At 45.5% G+C, this 23,862-nt stretch overlaps 1 protein-coding gene across 3 annotated transcripts in view; it reads right to left on the reverse strand.

The window, feature by feature from the left end:
- kiaa0513 (KIAA0513 ortholog) overlaps positions 1 to 23,862 on the reverse strand; it is a 141,658-nt gene that overhangs the window by 111,997 nt on the left and 5,799 nt on the right. The window lies entirely within an intron of this gene.

Genomic DNA, 23,862 nt, shown 5'->3' on the forward strand with positions numbered 1-23,862 from the left:
ACAGAGAAAGACAGCTTCTTGATTGTCAAGAAATCAAGGGTTACAGGGAGTAAGCGGAAGAATGGGGTTGAGAAATAGAGCCATGATTGAATGGCAGAGCAGATTCATTGGGCCGAATAGCTTAATTTCTGCTCCTATATCTTACGAAGTACTGAGGAAAAAAGGAACTCTGGTGTCCAAGTCCATAGATGCGTGAAGGTGTCAACATAGGGCAGTCGGGGTGGTAAAGAAGGCATGTGGGATGCTTGCCTTCATTTGCCAGGATGTGGAATATAAAAAGCAAGGAAGTCTAGTCAAAATTTGATAAAACATTGGTTAAGCCACAGATGGAAAACTGCATGCAGTTCTGGTTGCCAAACTATTGGAAGGACGTGACTACAGTGGAGAGGGTGCAGAGGAGATTGTTGCCTGAGATAAAGCCTCAGTTGTGAGGAGAGTATGAATAGGCTGGGTTTGTTCTCCGTGGAGCACATGAGGCTGAAGAGGAAACTGATTGAGGTATATAAAATTACGAAAGGCATAAACAGGGTAGATTATGTTTTCCCCATTGCAGATGTGTCTAAAACCAGAGGGCACAAGTTTAAGGTAAAAAGCAAGTGGTTTACATGGTCTCACAAAGAATTCTGTCATCCAGAGGGTGGCAGTTATGTGGAACGTGCAGCCTGAGAGTATGGTGGAGGCCCTCAACATTTAAGAAGTGTCTGGATGAAGGTAAATGGGATCAGTGTAGTTTGCTTTTTGGTGGGCCAAACAATCTATGCTGGATGACTGTATGAAATTCATTTTCCATTTGTTCTGGGGGATTCGGCATGTTTTTTGCTTCACCCAAGGGGAAAATCAGTGTGCCCAAGAGCTTCACTAATTGAGTTTCACAAATAGGGCAGCATGGTGGCTCAGTGGTTAGCACTGCAGCCTCACAGCGCCAGGGGACCGGGTTCGATTCCAGCCTCAGGCGACTGTCTGTGCGGAGTTTGCACATTCTCCCCGTGTCTGTGTGGGTTTCCTCCGGGTGCTCTGGTTTCCTCCCACCGTCCAAAGATGTGCAGGCTGGGTGGATTGGCCATACTAAATTGCCTGTAGTAGATCATAAGACGTAGGAGTGGAAGTAACGCCATTTGGCCCATCGAGTCCATTCCGCCATTTAAATCATGGCTGACAGGCATTTCAACTCCACTTCCCTGCACTCTCCCTGTAACCCTTGATTCCTTGTAAGATCAAGAATTTGTCGATCTCTGCCTTGAAGGCATCTAACGTCCTGGCCGCTACTGTACTCCATGGCAATGAATTCCACAAGCCCAACAGTCTCTGGCTGAAGAAATGTCTCCTCATTTCCGTTTTAAATTTAGCCCCTCCAATTCTAAGGCTGTGCCCACGGGTCCTAGTCTCCCCACCTAACGGAAATAACTTCCCAGTGTCCACCCTTTCTAAGCCATACAATATCTTGTGAGTATCTATTAGATCTCCCCTCAACCTTCTAAACTCTAATGAATACAATCCCAGGATCCTTAGCCGTTCATCATACGTTAAACCTACCATTCTAGGGATCATCCGTGTGAATCTCTGCTGGACACGCTCCAGGGCTAGTATGTCCTTCCTGAGGTGTGGGGCCCAAAATTGGATGCAGTATTCTAAATGGGGCCTAACTAGAGCCTTATAAAGCCTCAGAAGCACATCACTGCTTTTATATTCCAACCCTCGAGATAAACGACAACATTACATTCGCTTTCTTAATCACGGACTCTACCTGCAAGTTAACTTTTAGAGAATCCTGGACCAACACTCCCAGCTCTCTTTGTACTTCTGATTTATGAATATTCTCACCATTTAGAAAACAGTCCATGCCTGTATTCTTTTTTCCAAAGTGCAAAACCTCGCATTTGCTCACGTTGAATTTCATCAGCCATTTCCTGGACCACTCTCCTAAACTGTCTAAATCTTTCTGCAGCTTCCCCACCTCTTCAGTACTACCTGCCTGTCCACCTATCTTCGTATCATCGGCAAACTTTGCCAGAATGCCCCCAGTCCCTTCATCCAGATCATTAATATACAAGGTGAACAGCTGTGGCCTCAACACTGAACCTTGCAGGACACCACTCATCACTGGTTGCCATTTCGAAAAAAAGTCTTTTATCCCAACTCTCTGCCTTCTGTCAGACAGCCAATCCTCAATTCAAGCCAGTAGCTCACCTCGAACACCATGGGCCCTCACCTTGTTCAGCAGCCTCCCATGAGGCACCTTATCAAAGGCCTTTTGGAAGTCTAAATAGATAACATCTACTGGGTTTCCCTGGTTTAACATACTTGTTACCATACTTGTAGTGTTTGCGGTGTATGGATGGGATGCTCCAAGGGTTGGTGTGGACCTGTTGGGCCAATGCGCCTGTTCCCACACTGTAGGGATTCTATGATTCTCTGAACACTGTCCATTCTAGGAAACAAATGTGAACCATGGGCATTAACAATAAATGTATGAGCCTTTAAGCAGAATGCAGACAGCACTGAAGAGCTGTGGGTGTAGTTTTAGTGGCAAAAGCTGGTAAAGTGTTACATTTCCCAGAACTAAGACAATCTTCTGTTGGAATAGTGACATCAGCTTCAGGAAACCTGTTCAAACAGGCTGACGAAGAAACATTTGCTTTATAAAGTTATAGTAATTGCTTTACTGAATCAGAGAGTTTATTAGCTAGCGAGTTTTGAGAAGATTTGTAGCTCAGGTTGAAGTTCTGGATGTGAGTTTGCTCGCTGAGCTGGAAGGTTCATTTTCAGACGTTTCGTCACCATTCTAGGTAACATCAGTGAGCCTCCGACGAAGCGCTGGTGTTATGTCCCGCTTTCTATTTATCTGGTTAGGTTTCCTTGGGTTGGTGATGTCATTTCCTGCGTTGGTGATGTCATTTTTTAAGCATTCTGCGGCCGTTTTGCTCAGCTATTCTTTTGGCTAGCGGGGTGTAAAGGGGAGGTTTGTATTTGAGACATTTATTATTGATTTATTATTATTAATATATTATTATTACATTATATAACATTATTATTATTGAGACATTTATTAACTATAGCAGGGAGATTGTACAAGCTTACCAGCTCAGAGTCATCGAAGTCTACAGCACAGAAAAAGGCCCTTTCGCCCATTGAGTCTGTGCCAGTCAAAAACCACCACCTCACTATTCTAATCCCATTTTCCAGCACTTGGCCAATAAGTTCACATCTAAATACGTAAATGTTATGACAGTTTCTGCTGCTACCACCCTTACAGGAGGTGAGTCAGGCATGAACTACCTGTCAAGAATCCATGTTGGCTTCTCCAGACCGTTTGAAAATATTGTGGTGTTCAGTTACACCATCCTTGATCATAGACTCCAATGCTTCCACCAAAACAGATGCTGTGCTGACTAGTCTATAATTCCCTGGTTTTCCTCTGTCACCCTTCTTAAAAAGCAGCGTGACTGGTCAATGTACTAATTTGTTGGTAGTGGAGTGAGAAGTAAGTTATTGGAACGACAGGCTTCAGTGAGCAGCGGCTCACAAGAAGTGCAGGTAAACTTAGGTAAAGTCCTTTTAACTTTCCCCTTGATCTTAGAGCAGTTGAGACAGCAGTTAGGGCAATGGCATGCTCCTTCACAGGATGTGGGAGACCTTTGTCCCTGATGACTACATCTGTGGGAAGCGCACCTAGCTGCAGCTCCGAAGAGACCATGTTAGAGAGCTGGAGCTAGATGTACTTAGGATCATCCGAGATGCTGAGCGCATCATAGATAAGAGTTTGAGTGAAGTGGTCACATTTAAAATGCAGGCAGACCAGGAAAGGCAAAGGGAGTAGGCAAAGAGTGCAAAGAATCCCCTGCGGCCATTCCCCTCGAAAACAAGTATACTCTATTGGATACTGCTTCAGGGGTCGGGGGAACCATTCAGGGGAAAGCACCAATAGCCTAGTTGGTGTTACTACAACTGGCTCTAGGGTACAGCAGGAATGGGTAAAAGGTAAACAGGATCGAAGTGATTGGAGATTCGATAGTTAGGGGGACAGCAAGACATTCTGCGGCCACCAACAGGAATCCAGGAGAGTGTGTTGCTTCCTGGGTGACAGGGTCCTGGATGTCACTGAGCAGCTGCAGAACATTCTCAAGGGGGAGGGTAAGCAGCCAGAAGTTATTGTACATGTTGGTACAAATGACATGGCAGAAATAGGGAAGAGGTCCCGCGGAGTGATTATAGAGAGTTAGGAAAAAGTAAAAGCAGGACCTCAAAGGTGGCAATCTTCTGATTACTTCCAGTGCCATGGCTAGTGAGGGTAAGAACAAGAGGATATGGCAGATGATTGTGTGGCTAAAGAATTGGTGCAGGGGGGCAGGGATTCGGATTCCTGGATCATTGGGATCTTTTCTGGGGCATAGGGGTGGGATCCTCAACAGCAGGGAGGCAAGTACAAGGCTGAAATCAGAAATAGCAACTTGAAGAAAAAGGGCAGGATGGAACAAGACAGGGAGTGAGGAATGCCTGTTGGATTAAATTGCATCTATTTCAATGCCAGAGAGCTGACAGGTAAGGCCGATGAACAGATACGTGGGACTGAGATATTATAGCCATTACAGAAATATGGCTAAGGGGGGGACAGGACTGGCGACTTAATGTGCCAGGGTACGGGTTCTTTAGGTGGGACAGAGGTAGAAGAAAGAAGGGAGGAGGAGTTGCATTTCTGATTAAGGGGTGTACCACAGTAGTGGTCAGAAAGAACTGAGGGATCATCCTTTGTGGGTGGCACTAAGAAATAAGAACAGGATGGTGACATTATTGGGGTCAGACGGAAGGTCCCCTAACAGTCAACGGGAAACAGAGAAACAAATAGCAGGGGTAACAAAGTGTGAAGCTGGATGAACACAGCAGGCCAAGCAGCATCTTTGGAGCACAAAAGCTGACATTTCAGGCCTAAATCCTTCATCAGAAAAGGCTCCACACTTTGTTATCTCGGATTCTCCAGTGTCTGCAGTTCCCGTTATCTCTGAACAAATAGCAGGGAGACTGGGGAGACTTACAAGAGCAATAGGCTTGTCATAGTGGGGGTTTTAATTTTCCTAAAACACACTGGGACTGACAAAGTGTTAAGGGCTTAGCTGGGGTGGAATTTGTTAAATGCGTTCAGGTAAGTTTCTTTAAGCACTATCTAGAGGGTCCCACTCGGGAAGGGGCAAAACAGGCAGGCAAGGGTACAGGCAGATGGGATCAAGGGAATCCCTGGTGGTACATAGGGGATACAGGAGTTTACTGAAGGAAATCAGGAGGTCAAAAAGGGGGCATGAGATAGCTTTGGATTCACCCTAATCTTCTCAGCCAAAGAGATTCTTAAGTATATTAAAAGGAAAATGAATACTTAGAGAGAGAATAATGCCCCTCAAGGACCAAAGGGGACATGTATGTGTGGAACCACAGGAGATGGGTGAGGTCCTCAATGAATATTTCTCCTCTGTGTTTACCATGGAGAGGGACAAGACAACTTGGGAACAGTCTATATCACAGTACAGGTGTTGTGGGAGTACCGGAAATGTATAAAGGTGGTTAAATCTCCTGGTCCTGACCAGATATATCCAAGAACTCTTGCAAGAAGCTAGAAAAGAAATTGTGGGGACCCTGGAAATATATTTGCATCATCTTTAACCACAGGTGAAGTCCAGGAAGACTGGAGGTGGCAAATGTTGTGCCCTTATTCAAGGACTGCAAAGAAAAACCCTGGGAATTATTGACCAGTAAGCTTAACATCTGTGGTTGTTAAGGTACTTGAGAAGATTTGAGGGAAAAGATATACATGCATTTGGAAAGACAGGGTTTGATTTGGCTTTGTGAAGGGCAGATCATACCTCACAATTTTGTTACAACTCTTTGATGACCAGGAAGGTTGATGAGGGCAGGAAGCAGACGTGGCCTACAACGGATTTCAGTAAAGCCTTTGATAAGCTTCCACACGGTACAAGGTTGGATCACATGGAATCCAGGGACAGCTGGCGAATTAGATACACAATTGGCTTAATGGTATGAAGCAGAGGGTAACAATGGAATGATGCTTGTCAAACTGGAGGCCTGTGACTCGTGGTTTGCCTCAGGGATTTGTTACCTACAATCAATGATTTGGACGAGAATGTACAAGGCATAATTAGCCAGTTTGCAGACGATACTGAAATAGGCAAAATCGTGGACAGTGAAGAAGGCTCAGAAGTAGCAGTAGGGTCTTGATCAGCTGGGGTAGGGGGGCAAGAAATGGCAAATGGAGTTTAATATAGAAAAGTATAAAGTATTGCGTTTTGGTAAGTCAAATCCAGGTCAGAGTTTCATTGTGAATGGTCGGGCCTTAAGGAGTGCAGTGGAAGAGAAGGACCTTGGAATCCAGGTGCACAGTTCTCTGAAAGTGGAGTCACAGGTAGGCAGGGCAGTGAAGAAAGCTTTTGGCACACTGGTCTTCAGGGTACTGAATATAAAAGTCGGGGAGTTACGATGCAGTTGTACATGACATTTGTCAGACCACACCTGGAGTATTGCGTTCAGTTTTGGTCACCTTGCTATAGGAACGATGTTATTAAACTGGAAAGAGTGCAGAAGAAATTTACAAGGTCGTTGCCAGGACTCAAGGGACTGAGTTATAGGAAAGAGGTTGGACAAGCTGGGACATTTTTTTCCCTTTACAGCATAGGAAACAGAGGGGGGAGGGATCTCACAGAAGTGAATAAGATCATGGATAGGGTGAATGCACTTAATCTTTTTGCCAATACTTGGGGAATCGATGACGAAAGGCCATCAGTTTAAGAGGGGAAAGAATATATGGGAACCTGAGGAGCAATTTTTTTTTTACACAGACAGTGGTACGCCTAATGAATGAGCTGCCAGCAGAAGTGGTTGAGGCGGGTACCTTAACAACATTACGAAGCCATTTGGACAAATACGTGGATAAGAAAGGTTTAGAAGGATATGGGCCAAGTGCAAGGAAATGGGGTTAGCATGGATGGACATTTTGGTCGGCACGGGCCAGTTTGGGCCAAAAGGTCCGTCTCCATGTTATAGGACTCTGTGACTCTATAACAATTGCCACCATTTTCTTTTGAACTAGGTATGACTCCAGCCAATAGATTGCTTTCCACAATCTCTACTTGGCTTCAAATATTGCTACTGTCCCTTTACGTCATATCATAACAAATGTTAACTTGTTGTCAAGCACAGTCATTCTCTCGTTATCGCTGGAACTATCAGAGCATTAGATAGGGTGGACAGAGAGAGCCTTTTTCCGAGGATGATGGCTTCAGCTTGTACGAGGGGGCATAGCTACAAATTGAGCGGTGATAGATTTAAGACAGACGTTAGAGGCAGGTTCTTTAGTCAGGGAGTGGTAAGGGCCTGGAACGCCTGCCAATGTAGATAACTCAGCCACATTAGGGGCATTTAAACAGTCCTTGGATAAGCATTTGGATAATGAATGGATAGTGTAGGGGGAGGGGCTTAGATTAGTTCACAGGTTGGCACAACATCGAGGGCCGAAGGCCCTGTTCTGCGCTGTATTGTTCTATGTTCTATGATGATTATAAAGTCTGAGACCAGGTGGCCCAAACAGCACCCAAATTGAACATCAGCGAACAGTTATAGGTGTGCAAGTACCACTTAGTAGTTACATTAGAACAGTTTGGCTAGATGTACAGCTAGTTCTGGAGCACAAATCCATAGCAGTCCAGCCAAGTATTGTCCAGACTGATACATGCTACCCACAGATCTGTATACTCATGAGGTTGCCTCCACAACCGACTTTTCCTTTCCCATAGACTCATCCAGCCTGATTGTGTACATAGTCTTTCATGTTTAAATTGGAGCAGTATTCATGTTTTTTGTTATTTGTGACAAGTCTATGCCCCATTCCCCACAAATAATAAGAAACTGCTGTATGCACTCAGCTGTTTCTTGATATCATGTGCAATGATATTGATTGTAATCTGGAGGTCATATCCAGCTATTGTTCGAGTAACGAGAGATCATAATTTACCATTTCCTTCTCCCGAGTGAGGAAATTAAAAGTCCACACTCCATATTCACAAGTCTCTGCTCCACTATTCCACCAGAGCCTCCCTCTCTCTCTTTCCAGTGCAAGGGGGTAGTTGGGTACACAGGTTGATTTTCTCACCACTCTAATTCTCTGTTAATGGGCTGAAGGGTGTTTATTTCAACACAAGGTCTTAAAACGTCAGGCAGGTGAGCTTAGAGCCTGGAATGTACATGGGAGGGTCTATGCTGTTGTGGCCGTTAAAGAGACTTGATTGAGAGGGGGACAAGACTGGCTGCTCAACATTCCAGGGTTTCATTGTTGTAGATGAAATAGAAATTATGGCAAAAGAGGTGGAGGAGATGCATCACTAATCAGGCAGAACATTACATCTGCACTCAGGGAAGACATACTGGAGGGCTCACTCACTAACAATAGCTGTCTGCACAACTCGAGTTAGCCTGGTGTAACAATCCAAAACTACAGCCTGTCAAGATCGGATTTGCGCAGAACGGACAGTAAATCACAGCAACAATTCCTCTGGCACCCACTGGTTAACCTTCTGCTGAATAAAATCTTTTAATAGGAGTTGTCCAATTTCCTCAACTAAACTATTATGAGCTAGCAGATTGCTTGTGAAGACAGGATTATTGAATTTTTAAAAATGCAGTCTCTCCAAATTCAAAAAAGGAAACAGGGATTGAGGTTGAAAGATTAAGATGTAAAAATGTAAATTAACACGCGATGATTTTTATGAAAATCTTTCAATGTCAGACGCAACTGATGTTACAAAGGGAAAGCCAGACATACGGAAAAGAGAGAGAGTTTCACTTTGTTCTTTTCTGGGTATTAACTTCACAATCATTACAATCCAGGAAGAGGACACTCAGCCCATCATATCCGTACCACCTCTCCACATAAGCAATTCACTTAATGTCATTCTCTTGCCTTCACTGTGTAACCCTGAACATTCTTCCTTTTGAATGTTTCAATCAAACTTCCCACCACCACATACAAACATATAAATTGAGAGCAGGAATAGGCCACTCAGCCCCTTCAATCTGCTGAATAAGGTTCTGGCTAATTTGATTGTTTTACAATCCCACCTAGTCTGATGATCTTTCACCCATTTACCAATAATCAATCACTATCTTAGAAATACATTTTTTAAAAAGTGCTTCCACAGCCTTTGGAGGGAAGAGAGATCAAAAGGCTCAACTCAGAAAGAAATGCTCCATATGTCTCTTCTGCTTTATACATTTAAAGAAGCTCTTGGCTGCTTCATATTCCTCACTAGTGTGCTCTTGTTTATTTTCTCAATGTGATTACACGCTACCTCTTGTTCGTCACTAACAGTCCCCATTAATAGCTATTCACCCTCCTAGCTAGATCGTTCTTAATTTCTTTGTCTATCCAACAGTTCTTCTCTCTCTTTGGGCGGTATCCTCAACAATCATTTACTCCTAAGTATTAACCAAAAGAATTGCGGATGCTGTAAATCAGGAACAAAAACGAAGTTGCATGAAAAGCTCAGCAGCTCTGGCACATCTGTGAAGGAAAAAGCAGAGTTAACATTTCAGGTCCAGTGACTGAGGGTCACCGGAGCCGAAACGTTAACTCGGTTATTCCCTTCACGGACGCTGCCAGACCTGCTGAGCTTTTCCAGCAACTTTGTTTTTGTATTATTTACTCCTACCCCCTCCCACCACCCCATCTTCTCTCTGTAAACCAACATTTTCCTAGCTACTATATCAGTTCTGAGGAAGGGTCACCAGGCCCGAAACATCAAATGATTTCTCTTCACAGATGCTGCCAGAGCTTTTCCAGCAACTTCTGATTTTGCTATTTCCTCTCAATTTCTTTCTTCTTCTACCTTCCTTAGCCTCCAATAATTGTTTTTTTTTATTTATGTACAGGGAAAGAAGCTGTCTGCTGAGTAACTGGTAGGTTGTTTTAGTTACTCCATTTATAAATAGGGAAATGGCAGGGCAGCTTGGCCAGTTGAGACCTACATCCTGTAGCGTATGGGAAGCCAAAGACGTACCATCTGTCTTTGAACACCTCTGCAGCTGCACAACTCTGAGCTCTGTATTGTGGAAGTGACCAGTGCCTACAATTACGGTTATGTATTCCTGTGGCAGAGTATTACGCGGATAGCACGTTCAGGAAGGTGATCACTGTTAGGAACATAAAGGCACAGAAGGAATTAGTTATGAAGCAGGCTATACAGGAGATCCTTCACCTATGCTGCTTGCAAATCAGTCTTCAATTTTGGATACTGGAATGTGTGTTGGTTCCTCAGGGAGTAATACCACATGAGAAACAGCTGTCCACAAAAGCAGGAAGAAAAGTAGAAGAGAGAGGCATTTTTGTGGCAGGCAAGTATGTCACAGAGAGACTGCAGGATATCTTTCTGAAGATGATGAGCAGCCAGAAGCTATGGTCCACAACGGTACTAATGACTTAGGAGGAAGAGGGATGAGGTAATGGATGCAAATTTTATGAGGCTAAGAAGGAAGTTAAAAAGGACTTCAAACACAGGATTACAGATAGTGCCATATGTTGGTGAGCGTAGGAGTAGGAGGACTGATTGATTAAACACATAGCTGGAGCACTGGTGGAGGAGGCAGAACACCTGAAGAAGGAGCAAGGCTCAGAAAGCTTGTGTTTTCAAATAAACCTGTTGGACTGTAACCTGGTATCATGTGATTTCTGACCTTGTCCACCCCAGTCCAACATCAGCATCTCCACATCAGACTTCTGAGGCACTGGAACCAGTTCTGGGGCTGGGATTTTGCAGTGTTTTGGGATGACTTTCTAGAGCAATATGTTGAGAAACTGACTAGAAATAGCCTACTGTAGATTAAGTATTATGTGATAGAACAAAGAACAAAGAACATAGAACAAAGAACAAAGAAAATTACAGCACAGGAACAGGCCCTTCAGCCCTCCAAGCATGCGCCGATTGAGATCCTCTGTCTAACCTGTCATCTATTTTCTAACGGCCTGTGTCCATTTGTTCCCTGCCCATCCATGTACCTGTCCAAATATATCTTAAAAGACGCTAATGTGTCTGCGTCTACCACCTCCGCTGGCAACGCGTTCCAGGCACCCACCACCCTCTGTGTAAAGAGCTTTCCACGCATATCTCCCCTAAACTTTCCTCCTGTCACTTTGAACTCATGACCTCTAGTAGTTGAGTCCCCCACTCTGGGGAAAAAGCTTCTTGCTATCCACCCTGTCTATACCCCTCATGATTTTGTAGGCCTCAATCAGGTTTCCCCCTCAATCTCTGTTTTTCTAATGAAAATAATCTTAATCTACTCAATGTCTCTTCATAGCTAGCACCCTCCATACCAGGCAACATCCTGGTGAACCTCCTCTGCACCCTCTCCAAAGCGTCCACATCCTTTTGATAATGTGGCGACCAGAACTGTACGCAGTATTCCAAATGTGGCTGAACCAAAGTCCTATACAACTGCAACATGACCTGCCAACTCTGGGCCAGAGAGCTTTCTTCTCTAAAGGACATTAAGTGAACCAGTGGGTTTTTCTGAAAATTGGCAATGATTTCATGGCCATCATTAGACTCTTAATTCCAGATGTTTTAATTTGGTTCAAGTTTCACCATTTGCCATGATGGGATTCAAACCCGGGTCGCCAGAACTTTAGAGATTACACGTTGGTGATGCAAAAGAAATAGTTAATAAATCTTATTGCAAAGGAACCTTAAGGCATAAGTGGCCATAATATGACAGAAGTTTATAGCCAGGATAAGACCATAAGACATAGGAGTGGAAGTAAGGCCATTCGGCCCATCAAGTCCACTCTGCCATTTAAATCATGGCTGATGGGCATTTCAACACCACTTCCCTGCACTCTCCTCGTAGCCCTTGATTCCTTTTGAGATCAAGAACTTGTCGATCTCTGCCTTGAAGGCATCCAACGTCCTGGCCTCCACTGCACTCTGCGGCAATGAATTCCACAAGCCCACCACTCTCTGGCTGAAGAGATGTCGCCTCATTTCCATTTTAAATTTACCCCCTCTAATTTTAAGGCTGTGCCCACAGGTCCTAGTCTCCCCGCCAACTTCCTAGCGTCCACCCGCTCTAAACCATACATTATCTTGTAAGTTTCTAGTAGATCTCCCCTCAACCTTCTAAACTCTTATGAGTACAATCCCAGGATCCTTAGCCGTTCATCGTACGCTAAACCTACCATTCCAGGGATTATCCGTGTGAATCTCCGCTGGACACGCTCCAGGGCTAGTATGTCCTTCCTGAGGTGTGGGGCCCAAAATTGGACACAGCATTCTAAATGGGGCCTAACTAGAGCCTTATAAAGCCTCAGAAGCACATCGCTGCTGGATGTTAAATTTCAACCAAGGAAATTATGAAGACGTGAGGGCAAAATTGGCTGTGGTGAACTGGGACGATACATTGAAAGGCATGAGTCTACAGAGGCAACAGATAGTCCTTAAAGGCTTATTTATTACATAGTCTGCAGCAACTAAATATTGCTTCAAATCACAAAAACTCAAATAAAATTCAGGATTTTACAAGATTAAAACAGAAGGTCCATAAAGTCACCAGAATAGTGGTAAGCTGAGGATTAGAAGGGTTTTAGAGTACAGCAAAAGGAAGACCAAGAAACTGATTTAAAATATAATAAAATATACTAGAAAAAAAACTGACAGCACTGTGGATGCTGTAAATTAGGAACATAAAAAGTTGCTGGAAAAGCTCCGCAAGTCTGATAGCATCGAAAATATCAAGGATTAACATTTTGGGTCCAGTGACCCTTCCTCAGGACTAGAGATCGAATGCACAGATGAAAATGAGATATTGACAAATTTTAGGAGGGGTACGATGGCTGACTTGGAAAAATTAATGGTGCTTTACAGAAATTTGTGGTGCTTTAGGGAAATTAATGGCCTGAAGGTGGGTAAGTCTCCGGAACCTAACATTCTACACCTCAAAGTATTGAAAGACATAACTATGGAGATGGTGAATGCATTGATGATCTTCTCCCACAAATTCTATAGATTCTGGAATGGTTCCTGAAAATTGGAAGGTGCAAGTTCCACCAAATTTGAAGGGGGGAGGGATTGAAAAATAAGGTTCTACAGACCTGTCAGTCTTAATATCAGTAGTAGAGAAATGTTACAATCTAGATAAATGAACCACTCCAGTGTTAGCAGGCTGAGACTGTACTGTACTGCATTGCAAGGATCGGTGCTTGGGACCCAACTGCTCATAATGCATATCAATGGCTTAGAGGTGGGGGCTACATGTAAAATTTCCAAGTCTACAGATGACACAACGCTTGGGGTAATTGTGTGCTGTGAGGAAGATGCAAAGTGGCTTGAAGGGGATTTTTTCAGTCTGTTGAGTGGCCAAGAAGTTGCAGATGGAACATAATGTGGAAAATGCGAGATTATCCATTCTGGTACAAAGAACCAATGTGCAGAGTATTTCTTACATGTGAAGAGATTAGTAAGAGTAAATGTAGAAAAGGACCTAAACATCCCTGTCAATAAGTCACTGAAGATGAACACGTAGATTCAGAAAGCTATTAAGGTGGCTAATGGAAGAACTACCTCATGTGAAGAGGATTGGAATAGGGAATTAAAGTCTTGCTTCAATTCTATGTGAGTTTTGTTAGACTGTATCTGGAGTAGTGTGTGCAGTTTTGGTCCCCTTATCTCAGGAAGGATATTGCCACAGATAGATCGTAATGAACGTTCACAGGATCCCCACAGTGCAGGCAGAGGCCATTCAGCCCATCACACCTGGCACCCACCCTCTGGAGAGCCTTCCACCTAAACCAAGCCCCAACCACGATCCCTGTAACCCCACATTTAGGATACCTAATCCACCGAGCCTGCACATTCATGGGCACTACAGGGCAATTTAGCATGGCTAATCTGCCTAAACTGTACATCTTGCTTTATTCATTCATGGAATGAGGACATTGCTAGCTAGGCAGCATTTATTGCCCATCCCTAATTTGCCCAGAGAGCAGTCCAGAGCCAACCACATTGCTATGGGTCTGGAGTCACATGTAGGCCAGACCAGGTAAGGATGACAGTTTCCTTCCCTACAGGACATTAGTGAACAAGATGAGATTTTTCTGACAATTGGCAATGGATTCATGGTCATCATTAAACAAGAACAAAGAACAAAGAAAATTACATCACAGGAATAGGCCCTTTGGCCCTCCAAGCCTGCACCAATCTAAACCTGTTGCCTATTTTCCAAGGATCTGAATCCCTCTACTCCCTGCCCATTCATGTCTCTGTCTAGATACACCTTAAATGATGCTACTGTGCCCGCCTCTACCTTCTCCACTGGCAATGCGTTCCAGGCACCCACCACCCTCTTCGGAAAGAATTTTCCACGCATATCTCCCTTAAACGTTTCCCCTCTCACCTTGAAATCATGACCCCTAGAAGCTGAATCCCCCACTCTGGGAAAAAGTTTCTTGCTATCCAACCTGTCTATACCTCTCAGGGTTTTGTAGACCTCAATCAGGTCTTCCCTCAATCTCCATCTTCCTAATGTAAATAATCCTAATCTACTCAATTTGCTAACCAGACCATCTATACCTTCCTCCAGATCATTTCTGTACATTATTAAACAACAGTGGTCCCAACATGGATCCCTGCAGAACATTACTGTCACAGTTCTCCATTTTGAGAAACTCCCTTCCACTACAACCCTCTGTCTCCTGTTGGCCAGCCAGTTCTCTATCCATCTAGCTAGTACACCCTGGACCCAATGTGACTTCACTTTCTCCATCAGACTACCATGGGGAACCTGATCAAACACCTTACTGAAGTCCACGTATATGACTTCTACAGCCCTTCCCTCATCTATCAACTTTGTCACTTCCTCAAAGAATTCTATTAAGTTGGTAAGTCATGACGTTCCCTGCACAAAACTATGCTGTCTATCACTGATAAGCCCATTTTCTTCCAAATGTAAATAGATGCTATCCCTCAGTATCTTCTCCAGCAGCTCCCCATCACTGACATCAGGCTCACAGGTCTATAATTACCTGGATTATTCTTGCTGCCCTTCTTAAACAATGGGACAACACTAGCAATTCTCCAGTCTTCCAGGACCTCACCCATGCTCAAGGATGCTGCAAAGATATCTGTTAAGGCCCTAGGTATTTCCCCTCTCACTTCCCTCAGTAACCTGGGATAAACCCCAGCCGGTCCTGGGGACTTGTCCATCCTAATGCCTTTTAGAATACCCAACACTGCCCCCCCCCCCCCCCCGCCCCCTCCCCCGCCTCCCATGCCAACTTGACCTAGAGTAATCAAACATCAATCCCCAACCTCAACATCCATCATGTCTCTCTCCTCGCATGTCTCTCTACCAACGCAAGCAAAATCCTGCCTGAAGCATCTATATCCTGGGATATTTAGTTGCCAATCTTGCCCTTCCCTGAACCATGTCTCAGTAATAGCAATAACATCATACTCCCAGGTACTAATCCAAGCCCTAAGATCATAAGACCATAAGACATAGGAGTGGAAGTAACGCCATTCAGCCCATTGAGTCTACTCCGCCATTTAAATCATGGCTGTCGAGCATTTCAACTCCACTTCCCTGCACTTTCTTGTAAGATCAAGAATTTATCAATCTCTGCCTTAAAGGCATCTAACGTCCTGGCCTCCACTGCACTTCGTGGCAATGAATTCCACAAGCCCAACACTCTCTGGCTGAAGAAATGTCTCCTCATTTCAGTTTTAAATTTACCCCCTCTAATTTTAAGGCTGTGCCCAAGTCTCCCTGCCTAACAGAAACAACTTCCCAGCATCCACCCTTACTGAGCCTTGCATTATCTTGTAAGTTTCTATTAGATCTCCCCTCAGCCTTCTAACTCTAATGAATACAATCCCAGGATCCTTAGCCGTTCATCATACGTTAAACCTACCATTCTAGGGATCATCCGCGTGAATCTCCGCTGGACATGCTCCAGGGCTAGTATGTCCTCCCTGAGGTGTAGGGCCCAAAATTGGACACAGTATTCTAAATGGGGCCTAACTAGAGATTTATAAAGCCTCAGAAGCACATCACTGCTTTTATATTCCAACCCTCTTGATATAAACAACAACATTACATTCGCTTGTAATGATGTCCATTTCAAGCCCACCGACTCACACAGCTACCTAGAATACACCTCCTCCCACCCAACCTCCTGCAAAAATTCCATCCCCTATTCCCAATTCCTCCGCCTCTGCCGCATCTGCTCCCACGATAAGACATTCCACTCCCACACATCCCAGATGTCCAAGTTCTTTAAGGACCGCAACTTTCCCCCCACAATGATCGAGAACGCCCTTGACCGCGTCTCCCGTATTTCCCGCAACACATCCCTCACACCCCGCCCCCGCCACAACCGCCCCAAGAGGATCCCCCTCGTTCTCACACACCACCCTACCAACCTCCGGATACAACGCATCATCTTCCGACACTTCCGCCATTTACAATCCGACCCCAAGACATTTTTCCATCCCCTCCCCTGTCTGCTTTCCGGAGAGACCACTCTCTCCGTGACTCCCTTGTTCGCTCCACACTGCCCTCCAACCCCACCACACCCGGCACCTTCCCCTGCAACCGCAGGAAATGCTACACTTGTCCCCACACCTCCTCCCTCACCCCTATCGCAGGCCCCAAGATGACATTCCACATTAAGCAGAGGTTCACCTGCACATCTGCCAATGTGGTATACTGCATCCATTGTACCCGGTGCGGCTTCCTCTACATTGGGGAAACCAAGCGGAGGCTTGGAGACCGCTTTGCAGAACACCTCCGCTCAGTTTGCAACAAACAACTGCACCTCCCAGTCGCAAACCATTTCCACTCCCCCTCCCATTCTCTAGATGACATGTCCATCATGGGCCTCCTGCACTACCACAATGATGCCACCCGAAGGTTGCAGGAACAGCAACTCATATTCCGCCTGGGAACCCTGCAGCCTAATGGTATCAATGTGGACTTCACCAGTTTCAAAATCTCCCCTTCCCCTACTGCATCCCTAAACCAGCCTAGTTCGTCCCCTCCCCCCACCACACCACACAACCAGCCCAGCTCTTCCCCCCCACCCACTGCATCCCAAAACCAGTCCAACCTGTCTCTGCCTCCCTAACCGGTTCTTCCTCTCACCCATCCCTTCCTCCCACACCAAGCCGCACCCCCAGCTACCTACTAACCTCATCCCACCTCCTTGACCTGTCAGTCTTCCCTGGACTGACCTATCCCCTCCCTACCTCCCCACCTATACTCTCTCCACCTATCTTCTTTACTCTCCATCTTCGGTCCGCCTCCCCCTCTCTCCCTATTTATTCCAGCTCCCTCTCCCCATCCCCCTCTCTGATGAAGGGTCTAGGCCCGAAACGTCAGCTTTTGTGCTCCTGAGATGCTGCTCGGCCTGCTGTGTTCATCCAGCCTCTCATTTTATTACATTACATTCGCTTTCTTAATTACGGACTCTACCTGCAAGTTATCCTTTAGAGAATTCTGGACCAACACTCCCGGATCCCTTTGTACTTCTGCTTTGTGAATTTTCTCACCATTTAGAAAATAGTCCATGCCTGTATTCTTTTTTCCAAAGTGCAAAACCTCACATTTACTCACATCGAATTTCATCAGTCATTTCCTGGACCGCTCTCCTAAACTGTCTAAATCTTTCTCCAGCTTCCCCACCTCTTTAGTACTACCTGCCTGTCCATCTAACTTCGTATCATCGGCAAACTTTGCCAGAATGCCCCCAGTCCCTTCATCCAGATCATTAATGTATAAGGTGAACAGCTGCGGCCCCAACACTGAACCCTGTGGGACACCACTCGTCACCGGTTGCCATTCCGTAAAAGAGCCTTTTATCCCAACTCTCTGCCTTCTGTCAGACAGCCAATCCTCCATCCAAACCAGTAGCTCACCTCGAACACCATGAGCCCTCACCTTGCTCAGCAGCCTCCCATGAGGCACCTTATCAAAAGCCTTTTGGAAGTCTAGATAGATAACATCTACTGGGTTTCCCTGGTCTAACATACTCGTTACCTCTTTCAAAGAATTCTAACAGGTTGTCAGGCACTAAATCCATGCTGACTTGTTCTAATCTGGCCCTGCACTTCCAGGAATTTAGAAATCTCATCCTTGACAATGGATTCTAGAATTTTACCAACTACCGAGGTTAGGCTAATCGGCCTATAATCTTCCATCTTTTGTCTTGATCCTTTCTTAAATAAGGGGGTTACAACAGCGATTTTCCAATCATCTGGGACTTTCCCTGACTCCAGTGACTTATGAAAGATCACAACCAAAGCCTCCTTCCTCAGCCACCTCCCTCAGAACTCTAGGACGTAGCCTATCGGGGTCAGGAGATTTATCAATTTTTAGACCTTTTAGATCTTCTAGCACTTTCTCTTTTGTAATGCCTACCATACTCAACTCTGCCCCCTGACTCTCTCTAATTGTTGGCATACTACCCGTGCCTTCCACTGTGAAGTCTAACGCAAAGTACTTATTAAGTCCTTCAGCTATTTACTTTTCTCCCATCCCTAGCCTTCCAGCAATTTGGAGGGGGCCAATGTCTACTTTCATCTGCCTAACCTACTACACTTCTCGCGTTAAAACAAATGCACCTCAGACCACCTGTCCCTTTGACTAGATTCTTATTTCCAGATTTTTTTAAATTGAATTCAAATTCCACCATCTGCCGTGGCGGGATTCAAACTTGGGTCCCCAGAACATTATTTGGGTCTATGGATTAACAGTCCAGCGATAATACCATTAGGACATTGCCTCCCACTAAAACTCCTGAACACCTACGGAAAACCCAAAAAGACATGGGGAGAACGTACAAACTCCAGACAGTCACCCAAAGCAAAAATTGAACCCAGGTCCACCGAGCTGCCTTAGATGGTGGAACTGCAATCTGAAGAGACCCCGGAGTTTCAAATCTTGAGAGGTGATCTCATTAAAACCTACAAAGTACTTAAAGGGATAAACAGGATAGTGCAGATGATTTCTGAAGAGTCTCAGCCTGAAACGTCAGCCTCCCTGCTTGGCCTGCTGTGTTCATCCAGCTCTACACCTTGTTATCTTAGTGCAGGTGAGCTGTTTCTCTTGGTTGGGCAGGCTAGAAGGGCTCAATTTAAAAACAAGAGAATTGACACTTAAATCCAAGATGAGAAATTATGCTATTTTTAAGTCATTAGTTAGAAGGTGGGAATCTTTGGGATTCTCTAATCTAGACGACTGTGGAAGCTCAGTCCTTGAATGAGTTTATAAATCTGTCACTCTCTCTACCTTAAATGACAATGATGTAAAAGAATATGAGGATACTGTGGACGCTCAGCCATGATCATATTGCATGGTTTGGTCAGGTTTGGTAGTCTGAATGGCCTACTCCTATTCCTATGGTCCTACGCTCCAAATCCTTTACAATAAAGGTTAATATACCACTCTTCATCCAGAACCGAAATCTTAGCACTTCCACAATATCAAATGCAAACAGCAATAGCTAAAAGTCAATGGAAACTCAACTGCTCCCTGAGGTAATCTTACTGTAGTGTTTACTAGAATTAAATTACATTCATCTAGTGTTGCTATTAATATTCCCAAAGAAGGGACAAAAACATCAAGCTGTTTAACAACTTTGACAAAACCACGAGGGACTGTTGGCAGTCTGTCACATTACACAGCAGATATAATCTACAATGGTGTATATTTGCAATGTTTTACAAGACACCACTGCAGCTTCGGACAGATTGAAAACTCAGGTGAAACTGTAATGCAGGCACATTTTAAATCTAAAGAATTCCAGTCAAAGAGGTCTACAGCACAGAAAAGGGTCCTTTGGTCCATCAATTATGTCACTCAAAAACAACCTCCTCACTATTCTAATCCCACATTCCAGCAGCTGGCTGTCATCTTATATGCATTAGCATTACAAGTGCACATAAATATATCCAACTACATCTTAAATGTTATAAGGTTTTCTGTTTCTTAACTACTCTCTGAAATGGCCTAGCTAGCCGATCAATAGTATCAATCGCTACGAAGTCTCAACAACTGGAACCTCAGCTTTCTGACCCACAGATTGCAATCAGTGAGGATAGGTAACTGCACCTCCTCCACAATAACACGCAACAATGGAGTCTCCTCAAGGATGTCTCTCAGCCCCCTACTGTACTCCTTATACACACACGACTGTGTTGCCAAATTCCGAACAAATGACACCTACAAGTTCGCTGGTGGCACCACTGTTGTAAGACAAAAATCTAACAAGTCAAACTACAGGAGGGAGATACAGGGCTTAGTGATGTGGTGCAATGAAAACAATGTCTCTCAATGTCTGCAAAACTAAAGAACTGATCCTTGACTCCAGAAAGAGAGGAGGAGAACACACCCTATCAACATCAACAGAACTGAGGTTGAGAGGGAGGACAATATCAAGTTCTGCAGAGTGATGATAATCGACGTATACTGGAATTCCCACATCAATGTGACAATCAAGAAGGCACAACAACACCTCTTCATCCTCTGGTGGCTCAAGAAATTTGGCATGTCCATAAGGTCCCTCACCCAACTTCTACAGATGCACACCTTTGAAAGCATACTGTCCATTGCATAACGGCCTGGTACGGCAACTGCTCTGCTCAAGACTGGTAAGAAACTACGGAAGGTGCTGTGCACAGCCCAGACCATCACAGAAACCAACCTTCCATCCATGTAATAAAATGTGAGGCTGCATGAACACAGCAGGCCAAGCAGCATCTCAGGAGCACAAAAGCTGACATTTCGGGCCTAGACCCTTCATCAGAGAGGGGGATGGGGTGAGGGTTCTGGAATAAATAGGGAGAGAGGGGGAGGCGGACCAAAGATGGAGAGAAAAGAAGATAGGTGAGGAGGAGAGTATAGGTGGGGAGGTAGGGAGGGGATAGGTCAGTCCAGGGAAGACGGACAGGTCAAGGAGGTGGGATGAGGTTAGTAGGTAGATGGGGGTGCGGCTTGGGGTGGGAGGAAGGGATGGGTGAGAGGAAGAACAGGTTAGGGAGGCAGAGACAGGTTGGACTGGTTTTGGGATGCAGTGGGTGGAGGGGAAGAGCTGGGCTGGTTGTGTGGTGCAGTGGGGGGAGGGGACAAACTGGGCTGGTTTAGGGATGCAGTTGGGGAAGAGGAGATTTTGAAACTGGTGAAGTCCACATTGATACCATTAGGCTGCAGGGTTCCCAAGCGGAATATGAGTTGCTGTTCCTGCAACCTTCGGGTGGCATCATTGTGGCACTGCAGGCCGGCGCATGGCTGCGAGTGTCTGTTTCAGGACTCGCAGGGAGAAACACTTCTGAAGGGTCTGAATATTCTGCATGTAGAGGTGGTCACAGTTGGGGCAAAATTGGGAAGGCTGAAATGTAGACTGTAGTCCATTGGGGATGATCCGGTTCCGTAGGCAGGTGCTGAGGAAGGTGATGTGTCTGTGGTACCTGGTTTGCTTCAGGACATGGTCGAGCAGTTTCAAGGCCGAAGAGATTACGAGAGAGTTGCAATGGGAGAGAGATTCCCTGAGGTTGATCCGGAGGGAGGAGGGTAACTTCTTCAGGTTAGGCATCCCTGGAAGAGGCTTCGCAGTGAGGTTAAAACTCCACCCACTGCATCCCAAAACCAGTCCAACCTGTCTCTGCCTCCCTAACCTGTTATTCCTCTCACCCATCCCTTCCTCCCACACCAAGCCGCACCCCCAGCTACCTACTAACCTCATCCCACCTCCTTGACCTGTCCGTCTTCCCTGGACTGACCTATCCCCTCCCTACCTATACTCTCCTCTCCACCTATCTTCTTTTCTCTCCATCTTCGGTCCGCCTCCCCCTCTCTCCCTATTTATTCCAGAACCCTCACCCCATCCCCCTCTCTGATGAAGGGTCTAGGCCCGAAATGTCAGCTTTTGTGCTCCTGAGATGCTGCTTGGCCTGCTGTGTTCATCCAGCCTCACATTTTATTATCTTGGATTCTCTAGCATCTGCAGTTCCCATTATCTCTGATACTATTTTAACCTCACTGCGAAGCCTCTTCCAGGGATGCCTAACCTGAAGAAGTTACCCTCCTCCCTCCGGACCAACCTCAGGGAATCTCTCTCCCATTGCAACTCTCTCGTAATCTCTTCGGCCTTGAAACTGCTCGACCATGTCCTGAAGCAAACCAGGTACCACAGCCACATCACCTGCCTACGGAACCGGATCATCCCCAATGGACTACAGTCTACATTTCAGCCTTCCCAATTTGTCCCCAACCATGACCACCTCTGCACGCAGAATATTCAGACCCTTCAGAAGTGTTTCTCCCTGCGAGTCCTGAAACAGACACTCGCAGCCATGCGCCGGCCTGCAGTGCCACAATGATGCCACCCGAAGGTTGCAGGAACAGCAACTCATATTCCGCTTGGGAACTCTGCAGCCTAATGGTATCAATGTGGACTTCACCAGTTTCAAAATCTCCTCTTCCCCAACTGCATCCCTAAACCAGCCCAGTTCGACCCTCACCCCACTGCACCACACAACCAGCCCAGCTCTTCCCCTCCACCCACTGCATCCCAAAACCAGTCCAACCTGTCTCTGCCTCCCTAACCGGTTCTTCCTCTCACCCATCCCAAGCCGCACCCCCATCACCTACCTACTAACCTCATCCCACCTCCTTGACCTGTCCGTCTTCCCTGGACTGACCTATCCCCTCCCTACCTCCCCACCTCCCCACCTATACTCTCTCCACCTATCTTCTTTTCTCTCCATCTTCGGTCCGCCTCCCCCTCTCTCCCTATTTATTCCAGAAACCTCACCCCATCCCCCACTCTGAAGAAGGGTCTAGGCCCGAAATGTCAGCTTTTGTGCTCCTGAGATGCTGCTTGGCCTGCTGTGTTCATCCAGCCTCACATTTTATTATCTTGGATTCTCGAGCGTCTGCAGTTCCCATTATCTCTTCCATCCACGTACTCTACTTACATGGCTCACTGCCGTGGAAAGGCAGCCAACATCAAAGACCCATCACACACCTGTAATGATCCCCTACAAACCCTTCCGTCAGACTGAAGATACAGAAGCCTCAACACACGCACCAGCGGTGTTGTTGTGCAGTGCTAAGAGTCCCTACCTCTGAGCCAGGAGACCCTGGTTCAAGACCCACCTGCTCCAGATGTGTGTTATAACACCCCTGAAATGCTTTGTCCCCAGGTCAGAGGGAGGTGTTTTAAAAAAACTGAATTTGCTAATTTATGTCCAAGGGGAGAGAGCTCTGTTTGATAAAAAGAACAGCCTTTGATGGCTAAAGATAAGAGACAGATAAGATAAGAGAAAACTAAAAGATTTTTGTTAAACTACAAAAACAGCATACATGCTAAGATAGGAAAGTGCAAAGAATAGCAGAGAGTGACAGAAAGCACAGCAAGAGGTCTTTTTCTTTCTCATGTACCATGCCAGCTCCCGCAGGTGGAATATGAGTTTTCTTTAGGTAGCAGGCATTTGCCAGCACTTATGGAATCTGGCCCAGTGAGAGTCAGAACCATCAGGAAATGATAAGAGGTAGTGTTTACTTTGCAACTCTGTACCATAGAGGAGTGAGGAAGCTCAATCATTCCACATGTTCAGGACAGAGGCATCTAGAGACTAATATTAGTCTCTTGATGATATTATCAGGGGATATAGAGATAGTTAAGGAAAGTGGCATTGAGACAAGTCATCAGCTGTGGTCTAAATGAATGGCAGAGTAGAACAGACTTGATGGCTGAATGGCCTACTTATGATCACTGCAGTTATTCATACAGTGTTAGCAGTGTTCAAAAATCTCATG

Source organism: Stegostoma tigrinum, chromosome 16 (assembly GCF_030684315.1).
Source record: "Stegostoma tigrinum isolate sSteTig4 chromosome 16, sSteTig4.hap1, whole genome shotgun sequence".
Lineage (NCBI taxonomy): Eukaryota > Metazoa > Chordata > Chondrichthyes > Orectolobiformes > Stegostomatidae > Stegostoma > Stegostoma tigrinum.